A 20719-nucleotide genomic window follows, 5' to 3' on the forward strand; every position below is an offset into this window, starting at 1 on the left:
AGCGCTTCAGGACGTGTTGCGCAGGCTTCAAGAGAATGGTACCAGGCTGAAGGCCAAAAAAATGACACTTTTGCAAAGATGCCATCGTCTGCCTGGGCCATCGCATCGACAAAGACAGCTTGCATCTGCTTGAGAAGAACCTAGCAGCAATAAGGGACTCACCACAGCCTACAAATGTGAGTGAACTGCACTCGTTTTTGGGTCTGTGGACTTATCACCAGTTCTTGCCACACATGTCAATGTTGGCCGGGTTGTATTTTCTGCTTGAAAAAGAGCATAAATGGCAGTGGGGAACGGTGCAGGAAAATTAATATCTCAAGGCTAAACAAACCCTTCTGAGTTCATCTGTTCTGACGCATTTCGATCCCAACCAACACATGCGCTTGGAATGTGATGCGTCACTCTCGGGTATAGGTGCCGTAATCTCGCACCAAATTGGGAAATTGGATAAGCCCATTGCCTTCCGTTCACGCACGTTAACACATGCCGAAAAGAATTATTTTCAGCTTGAGAATAAAGCTCTTGCACTGGTGTTTGGAGTGACAAAGTTTCGAGACTACCTGGTGGGCCGCGAGTTTGTATTGGTCGCGGACCATCAACCACTAGTGGGACTTCAACGAGAAGATTAAGCTGTGCCCCCAATGTACGGGCAAGCCGCACTCAGTCGCTTGCCTATGCCGATACCAGATGCTTGTCGTTCGGGCACCTTACCAGAATACATGCAGTCTTCAGAGAACCTTGACAGCTCGTTCGTGCCAGTGGGTGCCATACGGGTGTTGACGAATGCAGATGGATACCTCAGCATGGTGCAGCACTTTGTACTTAATGGATGGCCTAAGCGCTTGTCACCATGCCACAGTCACCTTCAACCTTATTTTTGCAGAAGACTGGAGCTGTCAAGCGTAGAAGGCCTGCTCTACTGGGGTCACCACATCGTCATACCCCGCAAAGCACGAGTCTCAATGCTTGCTGAGCTACATCGACCACGCCAGGGTGCATCTGCGATGAAAAGACTGGCTTGGGTGCTGTTCTGGTGGCCTGGGTTGAATGGTGAGACAGAAAGCCTTGCACGTTTGTGCATCTCGTGTACAAGCGCAGCCAATGCCTCATCACCAGGTTCCTATCTTTTGGCCAGAAATGGCGACCAAGTGGTCACGGCCTCACATTGATTATGCCGGACCAATAGAGGGACGCATGCTGTTGATAGTCGTCGACTTGCATACTAAATGGATCGAGGCATTTCCCGTCAGGTCAGCCGACCACAGAAGTCACAATCGCACGGCTTTGCGAATTGTTAGCTCATTTTGGCTTGCCGCAAACCGTTGTATCAGATAACTGGCCTCAGTTCGCAAGTCAGCAGTTTTCTTAGTTCATAACTGCCAACAACATAACTTATCTACACAGTGTGCTGTACCACCCACAATCTAACGGTCTCGCAGAGCGCGCGGTTCAGACAATAAAGGATGGCCTTCTCAAGTACTCGATGGTGAATGATCTCGAAACAAAACTGGCGCAAGTGCTGTTAGGCTATCGACGTACCCCACTACCGTGCGGCAAGTCTCCTTCAGAAATGTTGAACTACCAAATTCGTTCACGCTTGGATACTTGTGTCCTTTCTCTACCTTGAAGTTACTCGCAGCCTCCTAGATTCCAGTACAGGGACCAGGTGTGGGTGCACAACTTTGGCCAAGGGAGGCGTTGGCATCCAGGCATCGTCAAGAGCACTGAGGGTTCACGGCTGGTAACGGTTGACACTCCAGATGGCCTAGCCAGACGTCACTTGGACCAAATTTTCCGTCGGGTGCTTCTATCACCCATGGCCCCAAAAGTGGAGGCTCCCAACTCGCTTAACCCAGCCCGGACTACAAGAATCGGCCGACATCAACACGAGAAGGCCAGTCCAGTCTGGCCACTACAGAACCAACTGGTGCCGTGCCTGTTCCTTCAACACCTCCAACATCCCTTCCAGCTGAACAGGCTCTCTGTCCCCTAAGTCCGCCAGTCTTACGGAGGTCTATTCTACCCCAGAACGAAGACCCGTGCAAAGACTGCAGTTTTAAAAGGGAGGGAGAAGTGATATGAAATGCTTGGAAGTGCTGTGCTAACATGTGTCAAACATGATTCGTTCTTTTGTGTTATGTCATAGGCAAGCAGCCTTTATATATAGTTCGTTGTCTCTGAAATAAATGTGTTGTGCGTTTGCTCTTGGGCCGTCTCTGTCACTCTGTCATCCACTACAACAGCTTTGACAACCACTTTATTGTTATGACACCAAGTACTAACATTTTGAAGAACACTTCTTAGTGTTGCCAATGCTTTACTGGAGTCTTGTTACATTAAATATGTGGTCTACTCAATAGTAATGTTTTTGTGCACTGAGACGGGCAATCTGCGAGATTACTTATGCAGACATAAAGTAGGAGATATTGTAATTGATCAGGTGAAGTGCTGCGGCACCTGACACATTACACGAATGCAGCAGTAGGAACATCAGTGTTGGGTGGCTTCCATAAAGAACACTTTGTTAGCAGAATGTCATGTTCATTATAAAATTCAGCTTTCTGTTCCTTTAGGAGTAGGAGTGTGCATTCAGACCACCATGGCAGCACTGGCAGTACTAAAGTGCCTCTGTCAACACCTCGTGCAGGTGTGTCACAGGCATGGACCACTGCAGGGGATGTTGGCAGTGGTCGTGGCTGTTTACAACATGAGCAGCGAAGGACCTGTTTGTGAACTTGAAGCCCTACATGCGCATGCCACAGGCTACTACTCTAACTTGCTCAAGTGCCTGCACAACTCCAGTGGTGTTCATATGATATGGGTAGAGATACTCGTGTATCATACCACCTGGACTGTGAGAAAATACGTTCACATGGGACAGCTGTGTAGGAACTACAGGAGATCCAGTGCAAGGAAGGTTTTTAGGCATATTGAAGGGAATGGCCTGGGGAGACTGCATTCACATGCTGAGAATGTATCTTGTAGTAGCAGCTCTTTATCCTTAGTTTGTGTACTCCCACCATAAGTCTGCTGTAGCTGGTTTGCTTAATAGCAGTCTGCAATGGAAAAGGGTTATGTGGTACAGCACGAGGCAGGAACAAGGGACGCAAAAAAAAAAAACGAGGACAAGCGCTTGCGATGAAAAGGGTGCCCGAAGAACTAGAAATGTAACTTATTAGGGTGACGGTGTGGGCTAGTTGGTTTTCCATTTTAGGTTGTGTGGTACAGCGTGAGGCAGGGACAAGGGACGCAAGAAAAACGGGGACAAGTAAGTTTAAAGCACTTGTCGTTTTTCTTGCGTCCCTTGTCCCTGCTTCATGCTGTACCACACAACCTAAAATGGAAAACCAACTAGCCCAAACCATCACTCTTCTAAGGAGAAAGGGGCTCTGAACTTCACACTCATATAAACCCTTTAAAACATTGGCTGACACTTTCAGGGCTATCATTTACACATACATTAACACCCAGCAAATTGTACCAGACGATCATTGCAGTAGCTTAAAGGGAAAATACAGAAAGAAAAATTGCTTGAACTGTATTGGTAAATCATCATTATACAATAAAAAAATGCCACTTTACCATGAGAAGTTCGGTAAACAAGAAAAAAGAAAGGCGAAAACAATAACACTGGTGGTGACGCCACCTTGGAGTTCCTGCACTACCTCACTGTGACGATGGTGTTTGCTCAGGACTAGCTCATTTTTCATTGGCCAAGATCGGTTATAGTGTTGTAAGCAAAGACAACATAGCAAGTTTCAAGGAGTTTTGCTAAGCCACAACAGCGAAAACACAATACTTTGTAATCTGTGACATAAAACTGACACACATGCACTTCACTCTCTGCATGAATTCAAGACATTGAGCTTTAACTTGCATTTTCTTTCTCATAATCAATCTTTTACTATGATATTAAAACACCCCAACCTCCCTCAGTTTGAAATTTTATACATAGACCAGTCTGCAATAAACAAGCAGCTGCAGGAATTTTATTTTAGTGATGCTGCGACAGCAAAGTTACAGGTGTTGGATGAAAGAGGGCACGGGCACCTTCATTACCCTCCTCTCTCCTCACAACATACTCTCATCATCTCCATGCAATGCAGCGAAAGCTATGGGTAACATCAACATAGAGGAAACCCAGTAAAAAACAACAACAATTGAAACTATTTGGAAATATCAATGGGTCCGAATAGAAATGCCAATTTCCAATTGGGGGGCCAACTGTTATCACCAACAGGACTATTTGGACCAGTTAGAACGGCCAACTGCTTCATTCCCTCATTTCAAATTGGGCCAGATGAAATATCCAGCAGGACCATTTGGTTCAATCTGAATTGCCAAATGGTCCAAATGGAGTTATCAAAACCATTTGGACAAAATTTAAGTGTGAAAATGCTGAGGTTTTGTGTGTAGAAAAATTTCAGATTTCTTGTTCTGGGTTTTCATATGCCAAAACCACGATATCATTATGACGTGCACCGTAGTAGGACTCTGGATTAATTTTGACCATCTAGGAAAGTTCTTCATGGCTCCACTGTTATATGCCAATAATCACCCCCCATGAAATGCTGACTGAATGGTAGTTTCACAAAAGGTGCAGTGGCACAGAAAGGCGAGCCTCCACCCTTCTCAGGATATACAGCCAGCTCTTGTCACAGTGCTATTTTACCTAGCTGTCTGATCAACTGACAACTTTTGATATGACATTTGGTGACATCAGATCCAGGAACCTGGTGATATATGCAAGACCCTGCTGGCTTCATAACATTCGAAAAAGCAGCTGAAAAATCTAATTGAAGAGCACGGAATTGTTCTTTTTATTTTATGTAGCGATGACATCTTTATGAAAGTTATTGTCACTGTATACTATACGCAATGTGCATGTTTATTTAAGATGTTTAGAATTATCAGAAGTGACTTAGGGGCCATTTAAAGAAAGTAATGTTTTGAAAGAACGCTTTATCAGCCTAAACTGATTTCGCATTTACTGATCATTAGTGTCCCTTTAATTGGTTGAACCTCGCAAGTGTAATGCAGAAGAGTAGCTGTGGCTTTCACCTGTGGCAAGCTTTCTTTTTATTTTTTTGTCTGCTTTCATTTGCCTTTTGCTCATTGATTCTACATTTCAATGAAACATGACACTTAATTTTTCCTCTTCGCTTTTTCTGTGTGACGGATGGTGGACCCAGGATCATTACAGTAACCGACACGGCAGTCTGAGAATATGCACACTACGATCTCTACTGTTACATTAACAAGCCTTTCACATACAGATAACTACGACACTTATGGAGACAGTTGTTTTTGTGAGATAAACGCATGAAAGGGGAAACATCCTACAATTGTTGCCACTGTTGCGTCTATGGTTGTTCTGCGCATAGCCATCAACAACTGTTGAGGGCAGGGCTCCATTGTGGCACACAGACTCGAGTGGGTAAAGCACCAGAGTGGGAGCCAACAGCAAACTCAGGAACTTGGGAAGGGGCTCGAGGATCCTAGACCATCAGGCCAATAGGGACACCAGGCCATCAAAGTACAAAGGGCGAGTAGAGAGCACCATGCCTTCGCCGGAGATTCAGGTGGGTTGACTTATGCTGGAACATCCCTGAGCCATCACAAGCAACCGGACCAAGCCAGTAGACAGTACCAAGCTGTTAGAGCATCATAGAAGAGGCCCGTGAACTAGAAGTTCAGCCAAGCTAGCTGGCCTTTTTTTCTTCTGGGCGTCTTTGCTACATGTGCTACATATAGTGCTGCTGACCACCATGTATCTAGACGGCATTCATTAAATCTGTTCCTACTGACGCGCTAGAGGTGACCAATAGGCTTCGTATTTTGCAGGCTGACACACAGTGTAGACAAAGTACTTGTCGACAACACATGACACACAACAGCAACAAAAATTTTGTAAGTGTTTATATTACACGGAAGTTAACATACACTGATAAGTCAGTCTTTAGATTCCGTCAGTACTATCTTCCTGCAATGACAAGTAGAACTACGCCATTCGTTCTGCCATAGCAGAACTGTGAACTGCTATCTCATCTTAGTGCATTATGAACACAATAACATATGCCGTTTCTGTCCTCATATGCAGCTTCTAGAGAGAAAACAGTACAGGTGTGTTTCTACGAATAGGAAAAGAGAAGCACTTTATTGTTGTCGCACCTCGTAAACATAATGTGTATGTCAGTCATCTATGTTTAAGTGTCAATGGCACAGAAGAGACTTCTATGAGAGTTCATGCTACGTTGCCTTAACTACATATGCCAAAGTCGCATTCATACAGATACCATAGTGCAGAATCCAGGAGGCTTTAGCCAAACAGTGTGGTTGGTTATGCAGGGTGTTTCACAAACTTGTGCCAAACCTTAAAGATATGCAAATGTGACGTAGCTGGACCAAACCAAGATGATGTTTGCTGTCACTTGGAGAGACTCATATCTCTGGCTAATTAGATAATTAGTCTTAATCCATCAACTTCTCAATTATTATAATTCAATGAAAAGTGACAATGAGAAAACTGTACAGCGACATGAGAAACTCCTGATACAGCTTTTTGTTGCTCAATATGTGCTACATGACTGGTTTTCTGGGCATGAAAGAAGCCCACGAATACACGCAAAGTTGCTGCGTGAGTGGTCACTCGAGCTACCTTGTGTGTATTCACAGGCTTCTTTCACACTCGGAAAACCACTTTTATGTGGCATATATTGAGCAACAGAAAGCTGTATTGGGAGTTCCTCATGTTGCTCTACAATTTTCTCATTAACACTTTTCATCTAATCATAATAATTGAGAAGTTGGTTAATTACGACTAATTATCTAATTGGACAGAATGAGAAAATTAATCTGAGTGTCTCCAAGTGACAGCAAACAACATGTCTTGGTTTGGTCCAGCTATGTGGCATTTGCATATCTTTAAGGTGTAGCACAAGTTACGTGAAACAGCCTGTATATGTTGTATAGCTTCATGCTGTTGAGCACATTTACCCTTATAAACAATTTCTACATAAAAGTACAAAAACGCCCTGTGACATGGCACCATGTAAGATGGCCATCATTAATACGGAGGCTCACACTATCTGTATAATTTCATGGCATAATTTCACAGAATGGCACTTTTCCACATATGTAAGTTACCTACCCTGCAAAGCTCATCTACCCACAAAATCTTTTATCTGTAGACTACAACATATACTCCTACCTCAAGAGCAGAGCACTCGGCAGGCCCAGGCTGTAATGTGAGCCTGCTATGAGTGTCAAAGTGCCTCCAGTCATTATTTTTCTTTTCAATGCGCTATTCTGCGAAAATTGGTGCTTGGCACTTATTCCAGATGAAATTGCACCTATTCTTCCCTTTTTGATATATGTGAAAGATAAACTGTGCCGATTGGGGGTGGAGGGGGGGGGGGGCAAAGACTACAAAAACAAGGCACTAGTGTACATTGTTTTCCGGAACTGCTTTGAATTTATCTAGGATCAATGATTCCTGAATACGGAAATTGTGTATATGTACAACAAGATAGAATTTGTACTGGCTCTTGCCTAGCCCCAAAACTGCGTAAGCTTTTTAAAACAAAGGGTGTCTAAGTATTAATGCCACTGTTAAATGGCATGTTAAGGCTTGCCTTAGGTTTGTTGCAGATTTTTGGCTATGCTTATTTTTTAAAAACATGAAGTGTATTCATGTGACAACAATGTTGCAGCAGTTCAGGGGTTTGTTCACCGTGCTAGACATCACATATGACTTGCCACCTGAGTAGTCTGAAGTTTTTGAATATTAAAATCTGCATGTACTTTTAAAACACATGTTGGATGTATTTAAGTAAAGGAGGAAAGGCACTCATGAGATACGATTCTGCATACTCAAAGCCTGTTAAAAGAGGCCTAGTGATGTCATGCTTAACACAAAGTATAAAGAAATATTGTCTCTATAAGCCTACACAAAGCCTTAGTGCTCAGGTGGAAAGATTGATAAGCAGCCTGATTGTGGCAATAGCCAGAAGACTGTTAAGCACAATAAATGGTAGGAGAAATACTGAGGATAATGATTCAAATAAATTGTGACCTATAGTGCTGCTGTGCGCACAAAGTTTTGCACAAGCTAAAAAAGATAATCACTAAGCACGAAGTTTATATAGTGTTCTGTGCCTGGGATAACCTAATAGGAATAAATAAAATGGTGAATGGTCGCAATGAATGAAGTCATCAACAGCAATGGCAGTGTGAACCACATGTGGAAGTTAGTAAATGGTAAAAAAAGAAGTTATATTTATAAAATCCCTTTAACCTGCGGAAGAAAGTACATTGGACAGACCAAGAAGTGTATTAAACACCTTTAAGAAAGCATCAAAATAACCGCCAAAACATAACCTAGTAAATATAACAAGTAACCTAGCATAGCATCTGTCACAATGCACATCACAGTTCGAAAAAACTAAATGACCACATGTGCAGAATAGATTGGAATTATAAGTGAGGTGTACGCCATGGCAAGTGCAAGAGAATGTGTAAGAACACCATCAATAGCTATATCTCCTAAAGAAATTCAATTCTTGCAGGAAATGCAGTAAAAATAATTGCTGAATATTCTACTGATTGAACCTGGAGATGCAAAAGGAATGTGGATGTGTAATGTACTTGCACTTCGATCTTCACTCTGGTTGTCATTTTCTTACAATGTGCAAATAGATGTGCATCAACAAACTGTCCGAGATAAAGTGTTGCTAGTTCACATTCTGTGTATGTGGTGTGTGTTTCTCCAATTTTAAGGTTATGACATCACATAACAGCCCTTAATCAAAAACAAGGTTGACAAGCTACTTAAGCAGGAAAACACAGGGGGGATGGGATATTTAGATAAATGAACAAAACAAATAAAACGTCAATTCTTGTGGAATTTCATACTTGTTTGTTACCATGACTATTCAAATTCATCATCGTCATCATCAACCTATTTATGTTAGCAAAGTACCAAGCTAACACAGTTCCTCCATCGTGCCTATTGTAAAGTAGTCTTTAGACTATCCATACTGGCATAAAACGCTGAATATCCAACACACTTGATGGCATTGAGGACGACGTCGTTTAGGGTGCCAAGGACCCTTGCGAAGCATCTGAAGAGGACAACTTGTCTGGCAGTTCTGATGAGGATGGCGCTTGTGGCATTGACTAGTGAGCTTTAGTAGTTGAGCTTACGCTAAAGGAAGATGTTTCATGTTTGCTTTTTGTTTTTCTAAAAAAGACATGGGCCAACCTATATTCTAATTCATTATCATCAGCCGCAGCCTATTTTATGTCCACTGCAGGACGAAGGCCTCTCCCTGCGATCTCCAATAGCCCTGTCCTGCACCAACCTATTCAAACCAGCACCCGCAAATTTCCCAATTCCGCCGCACCCCCCCCCCCCCCAACCTAGTATTCTGCCGTACTCTACAGCGCTTCCCTTCTCTTGGTACCCTTTCTGTCACCCTAATGGTCCAACGGTTATCTAATCTGCACATTAGATGACATGCCCAGCACCATTTTTTTCTCTTAATGTCTGTTAGAATATCGTCTATACCTGTTTGCTCTCTGATCCAAACTGCTCTCTTTCTATCTCTTAAAGTTATGCCTAGCAGTCTTCGTTCCATCGCTCATTGTGCGGTCCTTAACTTGTTCTCAAGCTTTTTTGTCAGTCTCCAAGTCTCTGCGCCATATGTCAGCACTGGTAAAATGCACTGATTGTGTACCTTCCTTTTCAATGATAACGGTAAGCTTCCAGTCAGGAGCTCACAATGTCTGCCGTATGCAATCCAATCCAATTTTATTCTTTTGTGAATTTCCTTCTCATGGTCAGGGTTCCCTGTGATTAGTTGACTTAGGTAAACGTACTTCACAGACTCTAGAGGCTGACTTGCGATCTTGAAATCTTGTTCCCTTGCCCGGTTATTTATCATTATCTTTGTCTTCTGCATATTATTCTTCAGCCCCACTCTTATACTCCCCCTATTAAGGTCTTCAACCATTTATTGTAACTCGTCCGCAGTGTTGCTGAATAGAACAATGTCATCGGCAAACCGAAGGTTGCTGAGGTATTCGCCGTCGATCCTTACTCCTAAACCTTCCCAGTTTAATAGCTTGAATACTTCTTCCGAGCACGCAGTGAATAGCATTGGAGAGATTGTGTCTACTTGGCTGACCCCTTTCTTCATAGGTATCTTCCTACTTTTCTTGTGTAGAATTAAGGTGGCTGTGCAATCTGTAGATAATTTCCATGGTATTTACATAAGCGGTCTGTACTCCTTGATTATGCAATGCCTCTATGACTGGTGGTATCTCTACTGAATCAAATGCTTTTTCGTAATCTATGAAAGCCATATAGAGAGGCTTATTGTACTCTGCGGATTTCTCGATAACCTGATTAATGACATGGATGTGATCCAATGTAGAGTATCCTTTCCTGACGCCAGTCTGCTGCTCCCTTGGTTGACTAAAGTCCAATGTTGCCCTTACTCTATTGGAGATCATTTTGGTAAATATTTTATATAATACTGGGAGTAAACTAATGGGCCTATAATTTTTCAGTTTTTTTAACGTCGCCCTTTTTGTGGATTAGTATAATGTTTGCATTCTTCCAGTTTTCTGGGACCCTTGCAGTCGATAGACACTTCGTATAGAGAGCCGCCAGTTTTCCAAGCATTGTGTGTCCTCCATCTTTGATTAAATCGACTGTTATTCCATCCTCTCCTGCCGCTTTTCCCCATTTCATGCCTTGCAAGGCCCTTCTGACCTCATCTCTAGGAGGAGCTTCTGTTATATAGGAGGAGTTTCCGTATACTGTTCACTGTTTCGAATAAAGTACTCCTGAGCCCTCTAGGTACTGTACAGGTCATATAGAATTCTTCCGATGCTTTTATTATACCTTCGAAATTGCTGATGATATTATCCTGCTTATCTTTCAGTGCATTCATCTTGGTTTGTCCTATGCCAAGTTTTCTTCTCACTGATTTCAGGGTGCGTCCATTTTTTACGGCTTCTTCAGTCTTTCTCACGTTATAATTTTGAATATCACTTATTTTCGCCTTGCTGATCAGTATTGATAGTTTCGAGCATTCTGTCTCATCTCTTGAGTTGGACACTTTCATTCTTTTCGTTTCTTTATTAGGTCCTTTGTTACTTGGGAGAGCTTGCCTACTGGTTGCCTTGGTGCCTTGCCTCCCACTTCAATTGCTGCCTCTGAAGCCAGCCTCAGTACAGTTTCCTTCATTACCTCTATGTCATGATCATCGTCACTCTGTTCTAAGGCTGCATATTTGTTTGCAAGTGCCAGCCTAAATTTGTCTGCTTTTACCCTTACTGCCTCTAAGTTGACCTGTTTTTTCTTGACCAATTTTACTCTTTCTCTGTTCAAATTGAGGTGAATACTGGCCCTCACTAACCTAAAATCACTGCACTTTACCCTACCTATCACTTCTACATCCTGCACTATGCTGGGATCAGCAGAAAGTATGAAATCAATTTCATTTCTTGTTTCACCATTAGGGCTTTTCCAGGTCTCCTTTCTGTGGCTATGCTTCCTGAAAAAGGTGTTCATTATTCTCAGCTTATTCCTTTCTGCGAATTCTACCAGCATCTCTCCTCTAGTGTTTCTAGAATCGACACCGTAGTTGCCAACTGCCTGTTCACCCGCCTGCTTTTTCCCCGCTCTTGCATTGAAGTCACCCATTACTACTGTATACCGCATTTGCACTTTTCTCATCGCTAATTCAACATCCTCATAAAACTTATCTACTTCCTCATCTTCGTGACTGGACGTTGGAGTGTAGGCTTGTACTACCTTTAATCTTTACCTCTTATTTAGTCTGATTACGACTACTGCTACCCTCTCGTTGATGCTGTAGAATTCGTCAATGTTACCTGCTTTGTCCTTATGGATTAGGTCCTACCCTGTGTTGCTTCTTATCTGGGAGACCTCTATAGCAGAGGACATGGCCGTTATTCAGCAATGTGTAAGCCTCACCAGCTCTTCTAATCTCACTAAGGCCGATAATATCCCAAACAATGTCTGATAGTTCTTTGAAGAGTCCTGCTAAGCTAGCCTCACTCGAGTGGGTTCGGGTGTTAAACGTTGCAAGGGTCAGTTTCCATGGGCAGCCTGTCCAGACCCAGAGACTCTTAGCACCCTCTGCTGCGTTGCAAGTCTGACCGCTGCCTTGGTCAGGTGCTCCGCAGCTATTGGGGACTGAGGGCCATTGGTTAATCGAAGATATCATTAGGGAGGTTGTGGCCGAATACTACACCAGGGAGGCCAATTCCTGTTCTGGTGAGGGAGTGTCTTTGTTCAAGCTTAGTGGGCCTTCTTAATTTGGTTGTACCTGGATTAGTGTAGCCCCACTCGCTATAACTTCAGAATAACTTGAATAATGCAATGAATAATTTTACAACCCAATTATTGCATCTACAAATGGATTGGCAAGCACATAACATAATATATTAGCTTAAGAAATAGGCTAACATAATAAATAATCAGTTCTGATATTGTCTTCTTTTTTTTGTCAAATTGGAATTTTTGATGCAACTGCAAGAACATGCAGTAGTGTTTGTGTAATAGCTAAAGGGACATGAACTTTGCTTTTTGCCTGATCTGTTAAGAAAGCATGCAAACTGTAATTACCGCAGATCTGCACAACATTTTCATATTTGCAGGGAAAGGAAAGATGTTTAGTACACAGAATGATTACTGCTGACACTGCCAACACATCCTGGTTACAAGAAATGAGTAAAGTGTCAACTATAATGCTGGACTGGTCGTCGATAAATAGCACCGATTACATTTTGCACTGTTTTGACGTGATGCATAAGCAGGTGGCAGACAACTTCTTTCACTATATATACAGTGTTGTAAACAAGTTCATTATTTTCCTTGTGCATTGCAAGTACTACCACGAAATGCCACCACTTCAGAGAAGGCCACATTTTGACCAGTTTTAATGCAGAATCGAACTCATCCACAGATGTTATGACTCGTCACTAACAGTGACCAACCACTAATGGCCTCAGAACTTCAAGACTGGTGATGGAAGCCACAAAAGAGCAGAAACTATGAGAAGTGCTGTGCAGAGTCATCAAACAAAAGTCTAAGGTTTTTTACTGCAAAGGCAATTTACTTGTGCATGACATTAGGGAGCTGCTTTACTGCATGGTACAAACACCTAAGATGCAAGAAGTTTTATTTCTTTTTGCCCAATGAACCTAATTGCAGATTTCCTTTTTTTTCTTTGAAGTATTCTTGCATAATTTATGGACGAACCATATTCTTGGGGTTTCCTTTGACATTCGTTATTTTCAAACTATAATATTTTTTAGTTAGTTTTTCAACTATACCAAAAATTTTGGTTTTGCAAATTTTGGTGCTGCATCACTGGATATACCATTCAGCCTGATACAACCTTTACACCACAATATATGCATGTGCCAACAATGTACAGCACCCAAAGGGTGTAGACTGGTCCTCACGTTTAAAGAAACATTCTGCAGTTCGTTAAATAGTTATGAATAAACTTAGAAACATGCCCTGTGTCATGTTTGACAGAATGAACTGTAACAACCTGCCTAATTGCCTGCTTTCTTCTTACTACATTCTTTACACATATGACACATCTATAACCCTGACATTTGTGTAGGGAACCTAGTTTCGAAACTTAATACTGACTTAAACAACGTGTTAAATTCGTGCAGTATTAACCAGCTCAATATAAACTTGTCTAAAACTAAATTTTAGTCTTGTCCCACCAACGCTCATCCGCATTCATTCCTTCATTTTAACTTGGTAATAATCTTATTGCACATAGTACTTCCTGAAGGGGATCACGGTCACTGACCAAGTCTGATGTATAACCCGCATTTCGGAACCGGGCACGTGTTGCTTGAGTTGAACAGAAAATCGTCGTCACTTATGTAGCCAGCACGTGACGTAACAAACATGCGTCCGGTGTGTCCGGCGTGTCCGGTTCATCGTAGCTGGCGTCAATTGAATGATTAGCGATTCTAGCAGCCACCGGGATGACATGTTCTTTTCTTTGGCAACAACAGTGGCATTGTCCCAGTCAATCTTGTGGCTATGTTCCTGCACATGCTCGGCAATGGCATTCGTCATGTGACTATTATTTCTTACGTCACGTTTATGGTCCTTGAGGCGTCTGGAGAACTTCCCTGTTTCACCAATATATTTTATGTGGCAATCAGCGCATAGTATTTTATACACGACTCATAAAGAAAAAGGTAAAGGACATCACGCTGAGTGAAGATGACGCCATGGTCTCGTTCGACGTCACATCGCTTTTCACTAGTGTCCCAGTGAATTTGGCAATAGCCATGTGATAAGAAGCCCTAGAAGCAGAGAGTGGTCTTCCTGGTTGCATGTCCTTCGATGTCCCCGAACTGCTGTGGTTTTGTCTAAGCAATAATTTTTCTTATGGTGGCAGCCTTTATCAGCAAACGCATGGCATGGTGATGGAGCGCCAATATTGGTTACCACGGCCAATATAGTAATGGAAGCCTTGGAAGGAAAGGTGCTGGCCACATTCAACCCGGCCCCTAAAGTTTTTTATCGCTACGTAAAATGACTGCTTCTGTATTTTGAAGAAGCAAGACATACAACGCTTCCTGGACTGCCTGACTGCCCAAAATGCACACATACAATTCACCGCTGGACACGAGAGGGACAACTTGTTGCCTTTATTGGATGTACTGATTCGTCGGGATGGGGGCGCTCTCGCCTTCTGAGTATACAGGAAGCCTGCGCACAAAGGTTGTTACCTCAGGTTTAATTCCTGTTATCCTGTCGGCCACAAGACGTCCGTAGTGTTGTCCTTGATAACATGCGCCATACGCGTCTCCTCAGGCGACAATGCACTGAAAAAGAAATTACGGACGATCCACCGTGAGCTAACCCGCAACGGCTACCCTAATTGTTCCATATGCAGGACGGAGAAGCGGATATGACAGCCAAGCTCGGAGAACAACACGACAATCTGTGCACGTGCAGCCATCCCTTACGGCCGAGGAATCAGCGAGGCACTGTCACGCGTATTTTCAACATACAACTTGCGCATTGCCCACATCCCAACCAGCAAGCTTCGGAACCAGCTAATGAATGTGAAAGACAGGTTACCTGTTGAATCATTCCCAGCGGTCGTGTATAAGATACCATGCGCTGATTGCCACAAAGTATATATTGGTGAAACAGGGAAGGTCTCCAGATGCCTCAAGGACCATAAATGTGATGTAAGAAATAATAGTCACACGACGAACGCCATTGCTGAGTATGCGCAAGAACACAGTCACAAGATTGACTGGGACAATGCTAATATTGTTGCCAAAGAAAAGAACATGTCATCCCGGCGGCTGATAGAATCGCTAATCATTCAATCGACGCCAGCTATGGTGAACCGGACACCAGGGACTATGCCTGCCATTTACGCACGCTTATTACATCACGTGCTGGCTACATAACTGATGATGATTTCCTGTCCAACTCAGTAAACAAGGAACCCGTACGCAGTTCCGAAACGTCGGATTATACATCAGACTTGGTCAAATGAGCGTGATCCCCTTCATTTCCATGCCTGACCAGACGAACTTTCGTCGAACCCTTGATTATAGTACTTCCTGTAACTATTTGGGTGTAGAACTTGATTCTAACCTTAAATTTTATCAACACATAGCAAACATTAGGCAGAAGGCAACATATGAAATAAGGACACTTTTAAAAGCTCGGTATGCATTGAACCACAAAACACTTACCCACTTAGAATCATTACAAGTATTACAAAACTAGGCTGTTAGAATTACATTTAATTTGAACCATTTCAATTCCAAACAGTTATTACGTAATTACAACATTCTTACCGTAGATGAACTTATTAACCTTAATCTTGGTACATTTTTATGCCAACAACTAGGTAATGCTCACTGGAACAGGCTGATACCTCTTGTCTAATGAATACTAATCTTAGGCGATTTGCACTAAACAATATTATTATTCTTCCCAAGGTACGCACAAATTATGGTTAGCAGAGTATCCATTTTTTGCCCATTTCCTTCTTGAACACACTACCTCCTACAATTAAATCATGTATATCATTAACTAGAACTAAAAGACCACATTTTATCATCTGCAACCACTTGTCTTTTTTTTTTTTTCATTCCTCCCTTCCAAATGTACATTTTGTTAAAACTTATGCTACACAAATAAAAGTTTGCTTGGTTGTGTTTCATTATCCATTTACTTTCATAATGGCATAATTAGTCAAATGTCATAATTATTATACTTCTTTACTAGGATGTTTGTAGCTAATTTGTATTAGTGCTGCTAATACAAATTAATACAACCAATACTATGTTTCCTATTTTTTTTTATTTTTTACATTATTTGTTGCAAGTGTTTATATTTTTACTTATACGCTGTACAGGAGGTCCCATTAGTCTTTGACGTCGGGACCTCCTCCTGTATAATATTCCCTTGTACTGTATTTTGTCAATAAAAAACCCTCATTCATTCATTCATTCATTCATTCATTCAATGAAATGCTTTGTAATGTCTAAGGAAATACCAAAGTATTTCATTGGCTCTTTATATTAGACAAGCTTTCCCAAATATTAAGTACTGTACTTTTTTAAGTGATATAACTTTCTGAAACCTGTACTGATGCCAATAATCTACTGATGTAAATTTAATGAGATCAACATTAAAAAAAAAACAAGTACAGCTGCATAAGTAAAGGAAGATCAGTATTTTATTTATTTATTTAGTACCTACTACAGACCTTTCAGTCCAAGCAGAGGGGCAATAGAATGCATACAAACAAAAGAGAACAAATTAGGGACAAGCGAATACAAATTTATACAATTTTTAGTCACACTCTATCTGTAAACTGTCATTCCAGTCTGATATTGTTCTGGAAAAAAAAAAAAAGAAAATTTAAACGTGTCAGTTCAAACATAATAGGGTGTTAGTGAGTCCGGATGATGCTGTCTTGTGTGCCGTGTTAGTGCAGGTGTTATGTGAGTCGATGGTTTAATTTCAAGCTTGTTGAGAAGAAGGGAAAGGAATTCAAGCCTTAGCATCATTCGGAGTGATTCAAGAGTGGGTATGGAATTTTCTGTCATAATTTTAGAGGGAGAGTCCAGTCTTACGAATTTATGAAATATAAACCTAACTGCCTCTCTTTGCATTTTTTCAAGACTCACAATATTTGACTTAGCGTAAGGATCCCATGATATACATGCATACTCTAACTTTGGTCTATTGAAAGTAAAAAAAACAGTAATTTCACATTAGGCGGGGCATTTTTCAGTTTGTGTCTTAGGAAACAGGGTTTGCGGAAAGCAGAACAAATATCATTAATGTGCATGTTCCACGACAATGTGGAAGTAAAAGTAACACCTATGTATTTGTAATTGTTAGTCTCACGCAGAGATGAAGAACCTAGCGTATAAGTTAGTGGTTCTTTTTTAAGAGTAATACGAAGAAATACGAATTTATCAGCATTAATAAACATACCCCATTCATTACACCACTTCATTATGTTATTTAAATCCTTTTAGAGGACAGTCTGATCATTCTGACAATTTACATCACTGTATAAAATACAATCATCGGCAAACAGTCTAATTTGCACACTGGGAGTTATGGTTTTAACAATGTCATTTATATACATTAGAGACAGTAAAGGCCCCAAGGCACCACCTTCTGGCACCCCTGATATGACTGGGAGAGTGGCCGAGCTATGTTCACCAACTGTAACAAAGTGAGTGCGTTTGCTCAGGTAAGCAATAATCCAGTTTATGAAAATGACAGGTATGCCAATAATTCTAAGTTTGAAGATTAATTTGTCGTGCGGAACCTAATCGAAGGCTTTTCTGAAATCTAAAACTATTACATCTATTTGACCATTATTGTCTAGAGATAAAGCAAACGAATGAATCACTGATACCAATTACTGCAGCACATGACAAGATTTTGTTCACTTAACACTGCCAATAAAAATGCCTACACTAATTTATGATGGACCATACAAAACTGCTATTTTTGGCCTTCATCAATGTAATAAGTAAAACCATTACAAAATAAACCGGGCACTGCAAATGTTTTGATTATATTACAGAACTGCGATTGTGTTGTTCCAAAACTGGTCCTGCAGAATTGCCTAAAGAGTTAAATTAGGCTGGAAATGCAAAGTGTTCAGCTTGTAAACAATATGTTATTGACAGTATGCCTTATAATGTCAACAATATGGTGCTTCCACAAGAGCAAACAAGAAAAATGTATGCGATTTCTTTGGCATTTACCACACTTAGTTTCCCTTATACTTTACCAGATGTAGCACCAAATAAGGTTAACTCGGAAAAAACACAAGGCTATTTTAAAAGCGTAAAATCATGCAATGGAAATTTTGATGACCATGAATTTTACAGAAATAAAAGGTGGCAAGCCTATGCTGCCAGTTCAACAGAAATTCTTTACAATATTGAACAGCATCAATGAAAATGTGCTGTTAAGCTTTCATTCTAGTTTACAATACATGGATCCTCAATGACTAAATCAGTACAGTACCTTACTAACAGTAAAGAAACGTTGCATAATTCGACTCCCTTAAGTCAGCTTCGCCGCAGTACATCCGTGCTAGGCGGTGATCATAAAGTGAAAGGGGGCGACCGTTACTGCTAATGCGTGTTCCTTAATTGTGCACGCGCGCACCCGCTGTTTTAGGCGCACCACTCACAGGTGTAAAAAATTATCTCGGGCGCGGCTTTGGAGATTTGAGCACTTCTTTCACCTATGTTACGCACCGCGAATGATGAGACCGTAAACCAGTCTCTGGTACGCGTTCCTTACTTATACACACACTGGAAGCCATTATGAGCTGCTTCTGATGCTCGCTGAAGCAATTTCGGCCCCTTGTTTTGGGGTCATGGCCCTATGTGCTCGTACTGTGGCCAGAGACGGCGCGTGAGACTCTTACTACGTTTCTACAAGCACAATAGTCTTTGTAACAAGCCTTAGCATATCAGACACCTCCAACAAATCAATGTAGTAGCAATCACAGTATTAGTCCTCAGAGAGATGAGTAGTTGCGCTTGCAGTTTGCACATTCTCCCTTCCCGTAAACCGCAAGACAATGTGTATCATTCACCGCATTACACAGATGTATTGCGGTGGGACCACTGTGAACCGAGTGCTTCAATGCGCTACAAGTATGGTACATTACGGTGAAGCATACTATAGCACATCCGTTGCCGGCGGCCCGATGTGCAAGCGATGGGCACACAGCACGAAGATTTAGTTACACACACAGAAGTTCACGCTAGCACCCATTCATAAACCACATAAACTAGACGCTTTATGTGCACTGTTTGCTGTGGAGCTGACTTCGAGAGACATATCGCTATCTACGAAGCAGGCGGAAAAGTTCCATTCGCATCTGCGTGCCTTCGCAGGACACGGCGACCCCGTAGAAACTAACAATAGCGGCAACGTCCTGCGCAGAAACCACATAATCACCTTCTAAAAGGCTGCTGGGCAACATGAACACGGGCACAGGCAAATTTCACTGACGCACATAGCACAAGGGCCAAACCACAACCTATTTAAACGACACACTTACAGAAAACTTCACCTATGACTTCATGTTGTCTCCTATCTCATCTCGAGGAACTTGTCTCGTTGATCAGTTTACCATGAACCAACTAGCCCAAGCAAGAGTTTTACTTGTCTACTTCAAACAGGAAAAAGCGGCGACGACATGCAGACAAACCACATTACCTTCCACAAAGCTAGTGAAAAACACGAGCAGCCAGGGGCACGGCCGAAGTCCGCACGGGCAGAATGGAGCTCTCGTCGCGTCCATCACTTTAGCGGCACCTATTTAAAAATAATATACGGAGCCAAGCCAAATCATTATTTAGCGTCTATTTGGGTGAACCTAACGCTTTCGGGCCCTAAGCGTTCGAACGACCAGGGCACTATAACGCTTACCCCCCCTTTCCACTCCGTCGACCGGGTCGCAGGAACGGCGGCCTTTCCGTTTCCTGTTGTACAGCGCCACCTGTGGTCGCATACTTTCGTTCACGACGCCACCGCTATGCTTATTTCCGTAGCACTGTGGAAGGTACAGTTTCCCTTCTCTAAGTTTGTATAGGTGTTCTGTGGTACCAGCTGCACCGCAACGCACAGCGCAAAAGCGGAGAGCGACCACCTGACTGCCCTGACGGCCTCTGACCACAGAACATGGAGGAAGGAAAACAGAAGGAGCGCAGTTACGTAGTTTTTACCTCAAAACATAGCGGGGCTATGGTGGAGCTAGACCACCGTGGGCTAAACCATAGAGTTCCTCACTATAAACTCTATAGGCCATAGAGTTTCATATTAGTATACCTAGAGGCAAATCTGGCGCTGCGATCGTTCAACCATAATGGGAATGATGGGAAGTACAGGCTTCGGATTGACATTCTATTGACTGGCAAACTAGTCTACAAGAATTTTTTTGGCAGTTTTGGTTTCGCTCCAAGCGCAGTTGCTATAACCTGCAGTGGGACAGTGCAACGCAAAGCTCCCTGCCTTTGTTATGTTGCTCGGAGTGGTGATAGCGCGCTGGGCCAGCGACTGGGACGATGCTTGTGTCGCAGTGTGGCGTCGAAGCCGTGACGAGAAAGCGGCGGCATCGTAAAC

At 42.3% G+C, this 20719-nt stretch overlaps 1 long non-coding RNA gene across 2 annotated transcripts; it reads right to left on the minus strand.

Annotated features, from left to right (window-relative positions):
• Positions 1-3967: 3967 nt before the first annotated feature.
• On the minus strand, positions 3968-20072 carry LOC129387868 (uncharacterized). Of its 2 annotated transcripts, XR_008615020.2 has the most exons (3): positions 19656-20072; positions 15161-17788; positions 14110-14901 (listed from the first exon to the last, which is right to left on the minus strand). It is a non-coding gene; the product is annotated as an uncharacterized lncRNA (long non-coding RNA). The 2 variants fall into 2 exon arrangements; XR_008615019.2 differs by lacking the exons at positions 14110-14901; positions 15161-17788 and adding an exon at positions 3968-5608.
• Positions 20073-20719: the final 647 nt, after the last annotated feature.

Source organism: Dermacentor andersoni, chromosome 2 (genome assembly GCF_023375885.2).
Source record: "Dermacentor andersoni chromosome 2, qqDerAnde1_hic_scaffold, whole genome shotgun sequence".
Taxonomy (NCBI): Eukaryota; Metazoa; Arthropoda; class Arachnida; order Ixodida; family Ixodidae; genus Dermacentor; species Dermacentor andersoni.